Consider the following 13604-nt stretch of genomic DNA (forward strand, 5'->3'; position numbering starts at 1 on the left):
GAGGTGAGGTGAGGTGGGGGAGGGGCTCAGCCCGGTGACGGTGCAGAGAAATGGTTAGCATCAGACAGGCCGTGGTAACTAAGACGGCCCCGGCGATGTCCGCTGTCCTCCTGCTCCTTTGGCACCTCGCCGCCCCATCAGGAGATGGCTTGATGGCCCACCTTGAACCTGGGCAGACCTGGGACTCACTGGTAACTGACTGCATGTGACACCCAGCACGCCGCACGCCCCCCAGGCTGGGCCAGGAGAGGCCGTGCAGCTCTTGTCTCCTTCGCTGGACACTTGGACCTGGAGCCCCGCGTCCTCCTCACATCACAGACCTTACACGAGTCATCATGTGGCCCCACCCCTCCGAGCCTTTACTTACTTATTTCTTTAATATATATGCATTTTTATTTCAAAGAGGAAGGGAGCGGGAGAGAGAAACATCAATGGGGAGAGAGAATCACTGATCGGCTGCCTCCAGCACACCCCACACTGGGGATCGGACCGAGCCTGCAACCCGGGCATGTGCCTTGACCGGGAATCAAACCCTGACCTCCCGGTTCATAGGTTGACGCTAAACCACTGAGCCACGCCAGCTGGGCCCCTCTGAGCCTTTGCATCCTCCCAGCTGCAGCTCGGGCCACCGTGGGGCAGGGACTGGCCCTCCTGGCTGTGCCCAGCGCTGACTCCTCTCCCACAGAACCCGGCAGCAGAGCGCAGTGGTGGTTCATGCCTCCAGGTGTTGGACTGGGTGTCCCACAGCAGCAGTGACTAGAACAGTGATCAGGATGCTGACTTGCCAGGGCCATCCCCGGACCTGTCTGTGCCTGATTGGCCCCTTCTCCCTGTCCATTCCCACTTCCACCAGCTCAGCCTGGGCCCTATCTTCCACCTGCATCAGATTCCAGACTTGTTTATCTGCTTCCTGCCTGACCTCCCAACCCTCCCGCCCCCCACTGATCTTTCCAAAACGTAAACACAGCCCAGTCACCGTGCCCAGTCCTTAGGCAAGTAATGTCTCTTTGGCACCAAAAGTAAAGTCTGGAGAGATTAGTCACAGCATTCAAAGATTTAGCCCCAGCCAGTTGCTCACTGGCTAGAGCGAAGGCCCGAAGACTGAAGGGTGGCGGGTTCGATTCCAATCAAGGGCATGTACCTCAGTTGCAGACTAAATTCCCGGCCCAGTGGTCAGCGGAGTGTGGGAGGCAACCAATCCGACGTGTCTCTCTCACATCGATGTTTCTCTCTCTCTCTCTCTCTCTCTCTCTCTCTGTCTCTCCTCCTTCCTTCCACTCTCTTTAAAAAAATCAATGGGAAAAATACCCTCAGGTGAGGATTAACAAACACAAACAAACAGCACACAGAGAACCAACAGAGACTCACGATTTAGGGAATGTACCTCACTGCACGGGCACTGTCCCTGGCTGGAGCCCAGCGCTCTCCAGCGTTGCCTGGGAAAAAGAAGATCAAGAATGTGATGCGCTCACCGGAAAGCAGAAAGTAGGTTTTTTTACTTGGGAAACATGTAAATATCCATCTCTGGAAAATTATATGAAAGCCCTGAGAAGTCCAGGTTTATGTACACGCAAAAAATGATGAATTGTTGAGCTAGTAATTGAATGGCATATGGAAACATTAAGGCTAATTTAATTCTCCGTCGCACAGCAGCTCTCGGGGTCAACAACCAGGGCCAGGCCTGGGCCGGACGCTGGGCCGCAAAGCCCATGAGGGGGCCCAGGCCTCTCAGGTCCTTCCCAACAAACGCCGCCCACGGACTGGCCCCCCAGCCTTTCCCCAAATTCACCGCTGAGCCTCGGCCCACGGAACAGATAACCCTCGGGCCTTGAGGCGGGACACCTGCTTTCTGGCAAATACATGCTCAGGGCTGCTGGGCTTCAGTTTGCTTGACGGACCCTTTGGGCTGGGAGGGTCCGTTCCATGGCCCATTGAGTGGCGCTGTTTCAGAGCCGAACGCTGCCTGTGGCCGGGACCATCAGGAAAAAATTTCCTAGTAAACCGAGCGAACGAAAAGGCCTTCTCCACGTGGGAACATGGAAACGATAACTTTTGAAAGTGCCTTTGTCCCCTGACCGTGGAACTTGGCCTGGCGTGCGGCTCCTCGCCACTGTCATTTCTCGGAGCTCCGGGCCGTGCAAAAGCTAGAATTCTTCCGCTGACAGGCACTTCCTCCTGTGATTTTATCCCCTTCCTGGTTTTGTCTAATCTCGCCCAGATTACAGTCGTATTTCTTGGTCCTTTTCATGCGCCTATGAGCGTTTCAGACACAGACCCTTTGTTCTGCCGGCTGGACTTCGCCCGCAGCCCGAGACCATCCTGGGGCTCTCACAGGGAGCGCCTGCCTCCCAGGAGCGGGGTCTCCAGGCCCACTCTGCCAGGTCGGACTTCTACAACCTTCTTGCGTTCCGATGAGGTCGTCTATGCAGAGAGTATGTTGTTTTAATTAAGCCCATCTTAAGAGACGCGGCTTTTGCCAAGAATGTGCTTTCCCCCGGACGGATGGGCGATATTTATAGCGTCATAAACCGAGTTAGGAGCAGGGCAGCACGTCAGCTGCGCGGCGGCGGCGGCTTCTGAGTTCACGGGGAGCCGGAGGGAATGAGGGGCTGAACACGAGGGCAAACGAAGACACCAGGAACGCGTGGGTTTGCTGTCAGGATCTGCTTTTCTGAAACGCTGGGTTGTAGAACTGTTTTCTAGAACAACGGCTCAGCTTGGAAGGAAGGCGGAGGGTGCGCCGCTGTGTTTGCGAGCGTTGGTGTGGTGTGAACGTGGGCCTGCTCTCACCACGGGGCAGAGCCCATCAGGATGCGTGTGAAAACGAAAGCTTATACATCCACGCACCAGAATAGATAGAAAATGCAGACAAGTAGAGGCGGGGAACTGAAAGTCATCCGTAGATCTCTTCCCGAAAGCAAGTCCGTTTTACTATGATGGTCGGTTGTGTTGGTAATATTTTTATAGGTGACCCTTTTCCTCCCTGGGCGGTTAGGATCTTCTCACAGATGTAATTTTTTATCCCGTTTATTTTTGGTGGTAAAATCTACATGACATACATTTACCATCCTGACCGTGGGATGTCCCACGTGGGATTTCTCTGCTTTCCAACACGTTTCTGAGCTGCCTGGCCTGCACCTTTGTAGAGACAGAAAGGGATCCGCTGAAGCAGCCCGGACGGGGCCTTAAGCTGAGGGTCTGTGGGCAGCTAATCACTTCTCTGTCTCCCCCGCCCCCAGGGCTCACCGAGCCCCCCGCCCTGCCCCCAGGGAGAACTGCACACGTTTAGAGCCTGGAGGGTCCCTGGCGCTCTGGTAGTGAGTGTGAAGCATCCAGCAGGCACACGGAAAGCGCTGAGCTCCGACCCGCGAGTCCGTCTTTGACAAAAGTGTAAGCAGAATGTCATAAGGCGGTAAAGATGGTCCTCTCCCTTATGCACCGATTCTCAGGAGGGAAGCGGTAGATCCTTACAACCGGACCGCCCGTCTCATTGATCTGAGCGTGTCAGCGAGGAGCCTGGCCCTGCCTTCCGGCACTAACGTGCTCGTAGCAGGTGTCTCTGAGAAATGCCACACAGACACAGCTCAATTTTTAAAAAATAATAGTATGTGCCGGGCACATGATGTAATCCAATCCTGAGAGCAACTCTGAAAGGCAGGTGTTCCTGTCTCCCGTGAATCAGCCCAGAAAACGGAGGCTCAGAGAGGTCCGTCGCTTGCTCCCCCGACACACAGCAGGGCAGCTGCAGTGGCCTCTCTTTATTCTGGGCTTCGCCTGGGGGCCACACACATATTTTCAATGGGGGCGAAATTCACGCATGAAATTCATCATGTTCAAGCGACAGTTCAGTGCCATTCGATGTGTCCCCCCACTGCTGTCTCGTGCCAGACATTTCCAGCACCCCCCCACAGGAGACCCTGGGCCCCTTAGGCAGTCCCTCCTCATGTCTCCAGTCCTCCCTCCAGCATCGGCAACCTGGGTAGTTTGTATAAATGGACTCATACGACGTGTGACTTCGTGTCTGCCTTCTTTCACTCGGTATAATGTTCTCGGGGTCCCACCCCGCAGCACGGTGCAGCACTTCTTTTTATGGCTGAAAAATGCCCATGATAGCAGCCTGATGGGTGTGGCTCAGCAGTTGAAGTAGACCTATGAACCAGGAGGTCACTGTTTGATTCCCAGTCAGGGCACTTGCCCGGATTGCGGGCTGGATCCCCAGTCGGGAGTGTGCAGGAGGCAGCCGAGCGATGATTCTTTCTCATTACTGATGTTTCTCTCTCTCTCTCTCTCTAAAATCAAGAAAAAATATTTAAAAAATAGTTCATTATATTTAGGTATATCATTATGTATTAACACACGTAACATATAGTCATATTACATACATAATGAGGCATATGACATTAACATGATCTATACACCACATTTATCCATTCATTCATTGATGGCGTGTGGATGGTTTCCATCTTTTTGCTGTTGTGAAGAATGCTGCTACTCGCATGTGTATACAGATATTTGTTTCAATACCTGTCTTCCGTTCCGTGGGGCCATATACCTGAGAGAGGACACCTTTTGGAGGAACTGTCACACTGTTTCCCACAGCGGCTGCATTAATCCCCACCAGCAAGGCCAGTTCCCCGCATCCTCACGTGGGGACTGTATCTGGAAGCTGGGGGACCCTCTCTCATCGTTGGTCACTCGTCATTAGTTCTGATAACCTTTTTTAAAAATTGATTTCAGAGAAGAAGGGAGAGGGAGAGAGAGATAGGAACTGTGGGGAGCCGGCACAGCCAGGGCATACTCATGCCAGCTCAGCCTGGTTCAGTGACCCTGAGTGGGGTCGGTGAAAGGCTTAGAAAAGACAGACAATGCCAAAGCCGTTTGGCTCAGTGGATAGAGTGTCGGCCTGCGGACTGAAGGGTCCCAGGTTCGATTCCGGTCAAGGGCGTGTACCTGGGTTGCGGGCACATCCCTGGGGATGTGCAGGAGGCAGCTGATCGATGTTTCTCTCTCATCGATGTTTCTGACTATCTCCCTTCCTCTCTGTGAAAAGTCAATAAAATATATTTAAAAAAAAAAGAAAAAGAAAAGACAGACAAGAGAATGAGAGCTGGGTCTTGGTGGGACGCTACCCCTCTGATGGACAGCGCCTGTGCCCACAAGCCGTGTCTTTATTTTATAGCAGATGCCACGAGGCAAAGTAGGGGTGTGATCGAGATGTTTACAGCATTCTCGTGGGTTTCAGTCCCACTCAACTACATGCACCTGAACTTGATCACTCAGGCACGTGGGCCACGTGTTCGGACCATCGGTTCAAGCTTACAGCTATAGCTGTTGGTTAATTGTGCTGGGAAGGCTCTGCCCTCCAAGCTGGGACTTGCATGTGGCTACGAGAGGACTGTGCCCTCTCCTCAGTCCAAGGCTTGAACCTGTCCAAACACGGTAGCCGCGCCCCACAAGAAACATCAATGATGAGTGAGAATCATGGATTGGCTGCCTCCTGCACGCCCCACACCAGGGATCAAGCCTGCAACCCCGGCACGTGCCCTGACTGGCAATTGAACCGTGACCTCCTCGTTCATAGGTCGGTGCTCAACCACTGAGCCCCGCTGGCCGGCCCGATAACCTTTACTGCTAATTCCCAGGATGGAATGCTGGCGGAGGAGCAGCTATTGTGCTCTGGTAACGACCCTCAGTCCCGTGAACTTGAAAACCCGCACAGTCCTAAGCACTGGCGGGGACCTGGGAGGAAACATCGTTCAGGCAAAACTTCTCCTGTCTCTGCTGGTGCTCCCTGTGCCGGGTGCGCCTGGCCCCGGGTGGACCTGTCCTAACTTCTGTCTCTGCTGGTGCTCCCTGTGCCGGTTGCTCCTGGCCCCTGGGTGGACAATGTGTTGCTGGACAACTGTCTCTTTTCTCTGGAGCACAGATCCATGTCTTTGCAAGTGGAAGTTCACAGGAGGCTCCCCAGAGGCGGTGCCTGAGCAGCACTTGGGGAGGCCGAGTTGACCAGGGAAAGCACCAGGCAGGTATGCTGCCAGCAGAGGAAGAGTCACAGCCACATTCCTGACCTGGCCCTGGGCGCAATGGTGCTGGCGCGCAGAGGCCTCGTCGGGGGGGCCCTGAGGTGGGCAGCCTGGAAGATTCCAGCCCCGCACAGCCGCTCCCTGCTCTCTCATCTGTCCATTTCCTCTTGGCTTACGAGTCTGAGCACCTTCTTCACTCCCCATCTTCGGTTTTCCTTTTTTAAAAAAATACATATTTTTTATTAACCTCAGAGAGGAAGGGAGAGGGAGAGAGAGAGAGAGAAACATCAATGATGGGAGAGAATCATTGATCGGCTGCCTCCTGCACATCCCACACTGGGGATCGAGCACAAAACCCAGGCCTGTGCCCTGACCAGCAATCGAACGTGACCTCGTGGTTCATAGGTCAGTGCTCAGCCACTGAGCCACACCGGCTGGACACTTGGGTTTTCTAGGGACACTTTCAATCCTCCAGGACAGGCAAGTGCAAGGTCTGTAATGAACCGTGTCTATTATAAAACCCCACACCGTAAGGAATGCTTCTCGCTGAGGGGCCTGGAGCGCAACGCCCAGCAGCGGAATGCGCCTCGGAACCCACGGGCCGCCAGGAGGGAAAGGAAAATGCTCCAGGGACCCAGCGAGCGTCCCACCGGGAGCGTCTCATTGTGTCCTGATCCACCGCTTCCTGCTTCCCAGGAAGAGCGCCTGGGTTTCAGCTGAGACATAAGTTAACTCGGAGTTGCCAGTGTCACCTGGGGACACGGGGGACACGGAGATGAACAGGCGGCACCCAAACCGCCTCTCGGTCAATCTCATTATAGGTTCTCCCTCTATCGGGACATTCCTTTAAACGGCAAAACAGAAGTATTTGGAAGCGGGTTCCTTTTTTCCTATTTATTTTTTCTCTTACCTTGCGAATGGCCCGGTGGCCCGCGTGCAAAGCAGCTGTGGGAGCGTTAGAGGCGGGCCTCTGCGAGGAAGTGGCTAGCCCAGTGGTCGGCAAACTCGTTAGTCAACAGAGCCAAATATCAACAGTGCAACGATTGAAATTTCTTTTGAGAGCCACATTTTTAAAACTTCAACTATATAGGTAGGTACATTGTTATTAACTTAATTAGGGTACTCCTAAGGGTTGGGAAGAGCCACACTCAAGGGGCCAAAGAGCCGCATGTGGCTCGAGAGCCGCAGTTTGCCGACCACGGGTAGACGTTAATAGAATGGGTCACTAGACGTTAATAGAGTGTGTCACACCTGCTGTCTTCGGGAAAGTCAAGTTCACTGGAAGGCAGGCCCCCCCTGAATCACCTTCAGAATTAACAACCAATCTGCTCCGGGCGGGCGGGCTCCACCCTGACCCCAGGGTCAGCTGACCTGGTCCCCTGCTGTGGGGATTCAGGTGCGGGCCAGGCAGCCCAGGGCTTCTGGGAAGCCATCTTTCTTGCCCTCCTCTCTTTCCATAATCTGGTTATGAATAATGGATTTTCCCTTTTAATTGCCTGTCGGCTGGCTGGTTTTTGTGGACACTTTGCTTTTTTATGTTTCCTTTCATTCTAATCACAAACTCCCCGGCTGAGGCTCCTTCTCAGAAACCTGGCAATTAGAAGAGGAAGCCAGCCCCCTCCTAGCACTTCATTTGGAGATTCGTCGTAAATAATTAACCCGACGTTGCGCTCGGAAAACCAATGGATGTGGTGCCATGGGCGGTGTTTGGTGGGAGCGTTCTCTCCTGGGTCTTGAGCCCATTCACAAATCCAGGAAGCAATACAGGCCTTTCCATTAGCAGGAATGAGCTGCCCGCTCTTGAACACTTAGAGAGAAAACCACAGCCCAGCCGCCTTCTCATGCACCTTCTCATGCACTTAAACTTGAGGTTTGCTTCTGGAGCTGTTGTCTGAGGCCCAGGAGGAGATTTTCTCCCACCGGCACCTCACAGGCCACCTAAGGCTGCAACTGGCTTCCTGCAGGGAACAGAGGGATGTATTTTAACCTCCTGCCAATCAAGGGGGAAGGGTGTGAGGCTGTGGTCACAACTCAGGCTCAGCTCTTGGCTAAAACCGGCAGGAAGAAGAGGTGCCTGGGTGGTTTCTCTTCCTTTCTCTTTTTCTGTCTTCCTCTCTCTCTCTTTCTCTCTCTCTCTTTCTTTCAACTGGAGTGAAGTTCATCTATATATATAAAAGCCCAGCGACTGGGACGGCGGAATGACCAGAACGATCAGAACAACCGGTGGCTATGACGCCCACTGAAGCAGCCAACCAGCCTGATCCGGGCCCCAATAGGCCCCCCACCTGATTGGGGGTGGGGCCAGCCGGCCAACTGCTCATAGCCCCTCCCCCCCCACTGGCCCAGGCGATAAGCCCCTGTCGGGGCCGCCGGCTGGACCCCACCTGTGCATGAATTCATGCACCGGGCCTCTAGTATAACATAAAATGAACCACTTTAGTCTCAGGGCAGATGATTGTATGATTCCACTTATAAGAGGTACTTTGAGGGGTCATATCCATAGAGACAGAAAGTAGGAGGGTTGCTGCCAGGGTCAGGGGCCAGGGAGGAGGGGTTAGTGTTTAACAAGGACCGAGTTCCCGGTTGGGAAAACACTGAACTATACATTGAAAAGGGCGTGAGCTGGTAAATTTAAATTTTCATGTAGATTTGACCACAAAAATATTTACGCAGCTGAAAAAACTACCATTTGCAAGTGCCTCGTTCATTGGCATTTAGCACCACCGCCTCAAACTAGTTCCATTTTCGTCACCTCAAAGGGAACTTCATACCCAGTAAACAGCCACTCCTCATTCCACCACGCCCGCCCCCCGCCCCTGGCCACCACCCGTCTGCCTTCTGTGTCTGTGCGCTTACTAGACGCTTCGTGTAAACGAGGCCTGCCACACGGGGGTGTTTGTGTCTGCCTTCTTTCAGGGCGTAACGGCTGGGGGGATTCAGCCACAGCGCAGCACCTGTCAGGGCTTCCTGCCTTTTCATGGCTCAGTAATATTCCGTGGGAAGAACCTGCCAGTTTCTCACCCGCTGACGGCCACTCGGGACGTGGGCACTGCGGCTGCTGGGGATCGTGCTGCGCGGCCGTGTGTGCACAGGGGCCGGCGGGGCCCTCTGCAGGCGCTGCTGGGGGCTTTCGGCTCTGTTTCCTCCTCTCCTTGCCCGGAAGGCTTGAAGCTGCCCTCGTCACCTGTGGCCGGGTTGGTCCTGCTGTGACCTCCCGCAGCTTGTGGGACAAGCAGCACCTCTTGGAGAACCTGCTGGGTGGCACGTCTCAGAGGTCACGGCATGCAGTGGCCACCCCGCAATTAAGGAGCTGCCAGGAATGTGCCAGGGGAGGGTGCCAGGAATGTGGCCAGGCAGTGCCGCCCATCACCGGTTTTCTAGAAGCACCACTGGAGGGAAAATCACAGCCTGGGGGGCCAGGTGCCCCGAGAGTCCATCTTCCTGAGTCACCTTTTGGGGAGCCGCCCTTCAAGTCGCGCCTCAGCTTTAGTGTGGGCAGGTGTGTAAGGCGTGTAAGGCACGTTAGGCGTGGGCATGCCGGGCAGCCTGCTGGTCCCCTCCCTGCAGCAGGACACTTCACTGTAATAAACCTGTCCTTTCACTCGGGGGAAAAAAAAAGACACGGGGATGCCAGCATGGGAGGGGAGGGCAGTGCCGCGGAAACCCTGCCCCAGCTCGGCCCCCCTGAGGACCCTCCGCAGCATGGGGTCTCAGGCCGCCCGGGCACGTCCATCCGAGAGCGAGGCTCCAGCGAAGGAACCGGCGCCGGGCTTTCGGCCGGGGCAGGTGCAAATACTCCTCCACGGAGTCCCTTTCCTGTGAGACGCCCAAACCTCTTCCACGCGTGTGGGTGAAACTCACAGCCCGTGAGCGTGTTAACGTGTGCAGCTCGGTGCACTTAGTGCGTTCCCGGGGTTGTGCCACCAGGACCTCTGTCCAGTCCCAAAGCATCTGCGTCACCCCAAGAGGAGACCCCACACCCATGTCACAGCCGCTCCCCAACCCACACCCTTTGACCAGAGTCACTTGAAAGCCCAGCCGTCACTGTGACGCTGGCCCCCGACCGGCGCCTAGGCCACCCCGTGGTAGCGGCTCAACAGGACAGCCCGGCCGGCGGGGCTCCGTGGTTGAGGGTCGACCTATGAACCAGGAGGCCACGGTTCCATTCCCGGTCAGGGCACAGGCCTGCGTTGTGGGCTCGATACCCAGTGTGGGGCGTGCAGGAGGCAGCTGGTCAATGATTCTCTCTCATCATTGATGTTTCTCTCTCTCCCTCTCCCTTCCTCTCTGAAATCAGTAAGAATATATTTAAAACACACACACACACACACACACCAACAACAACAAAGATGGGGCAGAAGACAGGAAGAGAAGGTGGGTGGACAGGAGAGGACACTCGATGTGTCCAGGCGCAGGCTGGGGGCTCCCAGGGCGTGTGCTGTCCTAGGCGTAACTGGAATGTTTACATGTTGGTATTGGAGGCGGCCTGGTGTTGACAGCACAGAGAGAGGAGGGGTGGGGAGGAGGCGGGGACAAGGCAGCTCTGCCACCTCTCCGTGTGTGGTCTCAGGCAAGTTAATGTCCCTCTGAGCCTCAGCCTGCTAGTCTCTCCCGGAGACTGACAATCTCTGCCTGATCAGGTGCTGGGCAGATCTGAGGGCACTTAGTACTGAAGCCGGCACACAGTAGGTGCTTAAAGGTAGTTACTGTAGCCCGGCCGGTGTGGCTCAGTGGTTGAGCGTCGCCGACCTATGAACCAGGAGGTCACGGTTCAATTCCCGGTCAAGGGCACAGGCCCGGGTTGTGAGCTCGATCCCCAGTGTGGGGTGTGCAGGAGGCAGCCGATCAGTGATTCTCTCTCATTATTAATGTTTCTATCTCTCTCTCCCTCTCCCTTCTTCCCTGAAATCCATAAAAAACACTTTCAAAAAATGTCTGTAAAGGTATTTACTGTACATGGTACCTGTTCTGTGAGGCAGATGGCGATGGTGGTGGTGGTGAGGATGTTTGGGGTTGTCGATGATGGAGGTGCCCCCGGGGCCTGTCCTTATCCCAAGTCCAGGAGAGGAGAGAGGGAGAGGCGAAGAGCGAAGACGCTGGAGGAATCTGCCTCCACACTCAGAGAAGCCTGAGAACTTGCAAGCCTGTCGGCAATGGAGGCTGCCTTCCCCTGACTCCCCCGTCCCGGAGGCTGTCTCCCCAGCAAGGCCCAGGGCGCCTCGTTTCTCCTCTCCTGGGGACTCGGAGGCTGCGGAGGGTGTGAAAGGCCGTGACCGGGGTCTCAGCCAGCAGACCCAGGGCCTCTGCTGAGCCAGCAGGTGCCGGCGGGAGCCCGTGCCCGCAGCAGCGTCCAGGTGGCCTGGCAGGAATGTGGCCTTGGTTTGCTTGCTCCCAGCGCCAGCACCGGGAGAATGCTCAGCGGTCTCTGTGTTCCTGTGCGGGAGGCAGTTCCTCAGCAACCAAGTAGCATCTGCAATGCCTTCTGCTGCGAGGAAGCTGCTGGCTGCCTGGGGAGGGCGGAGACCTCCCTCCCTCCAGCCCCCTGAGCGAGACTCCGCCGGGAGAAGCAAGACCCACATGTCCGTGTCCTAGAGCTGCAGACACAAATGACCACAAACTGGGTGGCTTCAAAACAGCGGCATTTATTCTCTGGCCGCTCTGGTGTCGCCTGGTGCCTCTCCCCGGCCTCTGGGGCCCCCGTGTCCTTGGCTGGCGTGCATCACTCCAGACCCTGCCTCGGTCTTCCCCTGGCCGCCTCCCTGGGGGTGTCCTCTCCTCATCTCATCAGGACACCAGTCCTTGGATCTGGGCCCACCCTTATCCAGTGTGACCCCCTATCACCTCACTATGTCTGCAAAGACGCCGCCTCCAAATGCAGTCGCATCCTGAGGGTCCGGGTGGACTTGAATTTGGGGGCTATTCAACTCAATGCATAAACTAAAACTCCAAATGCCGGCAGGGATCCCCAAATCCTCCGTGCACGAACCTGACACCAGAAGCACAAAGCCAGACCACTGTGGTCCCCTCTTCCTTTAAGAGCGACTACATTTTGTGGGGTCTTTTTCATGAGGTTAAAACTTCTGTAGCTCTCTGTGCCCCTTCACAGGCAGCTCCACCCACTTAGGGTCCTTCGGAGCAGTGGGGGGGGGGGGGGGGGCGGGGCGAAGAGGCAGGGACCTTCATAGACCAGGTCAGCCCCCTGGGAAGGGACAGGAGAGGGCCGCTCCACAGGGAGCCCCAGGGAAGGACTGCCCTCGTCCCAGGTGGGGTGGAAGTCTGGGTTCTCCCCGGGGCCCCTGTGGACATCTGGATTGGGGGAAGGGCCCCTCCGTATTGCTGAAAAGAGAGTGAAGTTCAGGCCCCCCCCCCCCCCGCCTCTGTTGATCCCCCCTGGCTGGGAGGGGCTGGGGGCTTCATTACTGCTCCCCACATGGCCTCCACTGAGACCACAGGGCAGGTGGCCTCGTCTCTGCTCGGGGTCAGAGTCCTCACTGGACCGCCTCCTGCAGCAGCCTTGGGGGAAAGGGCCCGTCCCTGCCGGGCTGCCATGCAAGCCCGCCTTCTCCAATGTCTGACAGCTCCGGGGAGCGGGGCACTGGGACGCTGCCGTTCTACTCGAGGAGGGTGGAGGTCCAGGCGCCCCCTCCCCCTTTTGCTGACACCAGGGCACAGAGAGGTGAGGCCACTTGCCCAGGGTCACACAGTCAAGGCAGGGCAGTGCCTGCGTCATCTAGTTACCAGAGGTGTGCGGGCTGTGATGCGTCAGGGCTGGGGCCTAATGGCCTTACTGGGGGCTACGCAGCCTCTTACAAAGGTAACAGCTGACCTGACCGCAGGGCTGGCTCTCCCCACCCACGTTTATTGGGCACGGTGGGCCTCTGGGTCACACAGCTCCGTGATGGGTGCGGCGCTGTCACTCGGCCTCTGGCTGGCTGGGAGCACTCTGCTCGGAGGCCGTGATCACAGGCAGATGTTCTGTGGCCTCCAGTTGGTCACTTTCACCCTTTTTCTTTTTAATTGTCCATCAGAGAGGGCGCTCTGCCCCCGTGAGGGATTTTCCTGACGACTTTAAGCTGCTCGCTGCAGGTCCAGGCCGGCTTCGGAAGGGGATGTTTCTCAGTGGCACAAAGGGAAAGATGTTTTTGTTTCTAGCAGGCCAGGGACACACTATAAAGGTGAAGAACTAGGTAAAAACAGCCCAGCTTTCGATGACTACAGAAGACGCCTGGTGTGGAGTAACTCTTAAGACGGATGCTGCTTCGAGTGGGTATGCTGCTTCCCTTCTGAAGGCAAATCGCTTGACATGGTGGCCAAATCATTTTTTCCAAGTTTACCACTAATGAGGAATTTGACCGCTTTTGTTCTTGCAAAAGCCATCAGAGCTACCAATCAATCTAAAAGGAATGAAGCTGCCCTTGGTGAGGCCAGAGGCCTGATGTCAGTTGTGTGGGTTGCAGGCGGGGGGGTGGGGGGGGGCATCGAACGATGGGGAGGGAGACGGGACGCTGGGAAGGACGCCACGTCTGGACTTTTGAAAATTTAATGCGTATGTGACTTGACACTTGGACCCGGCCGAGTGGA

This window comes from Myotis myotis, unplaced genomic scaffold (genome assembly GCF_014108235.1).
Source record: "Myotis myotis isolate mMyoMyo1 unplaced genomic scaffold, mMyoMyo1.p scaffold_m19_p_6, whole genome shotgun sequence".
Classification (NCBI taxonomy): Eukaryota; Metazoa; Chordata; class Mammalia; order Chiroptera; family Vespertilionidae; genus Myotis; species Myotis myotis.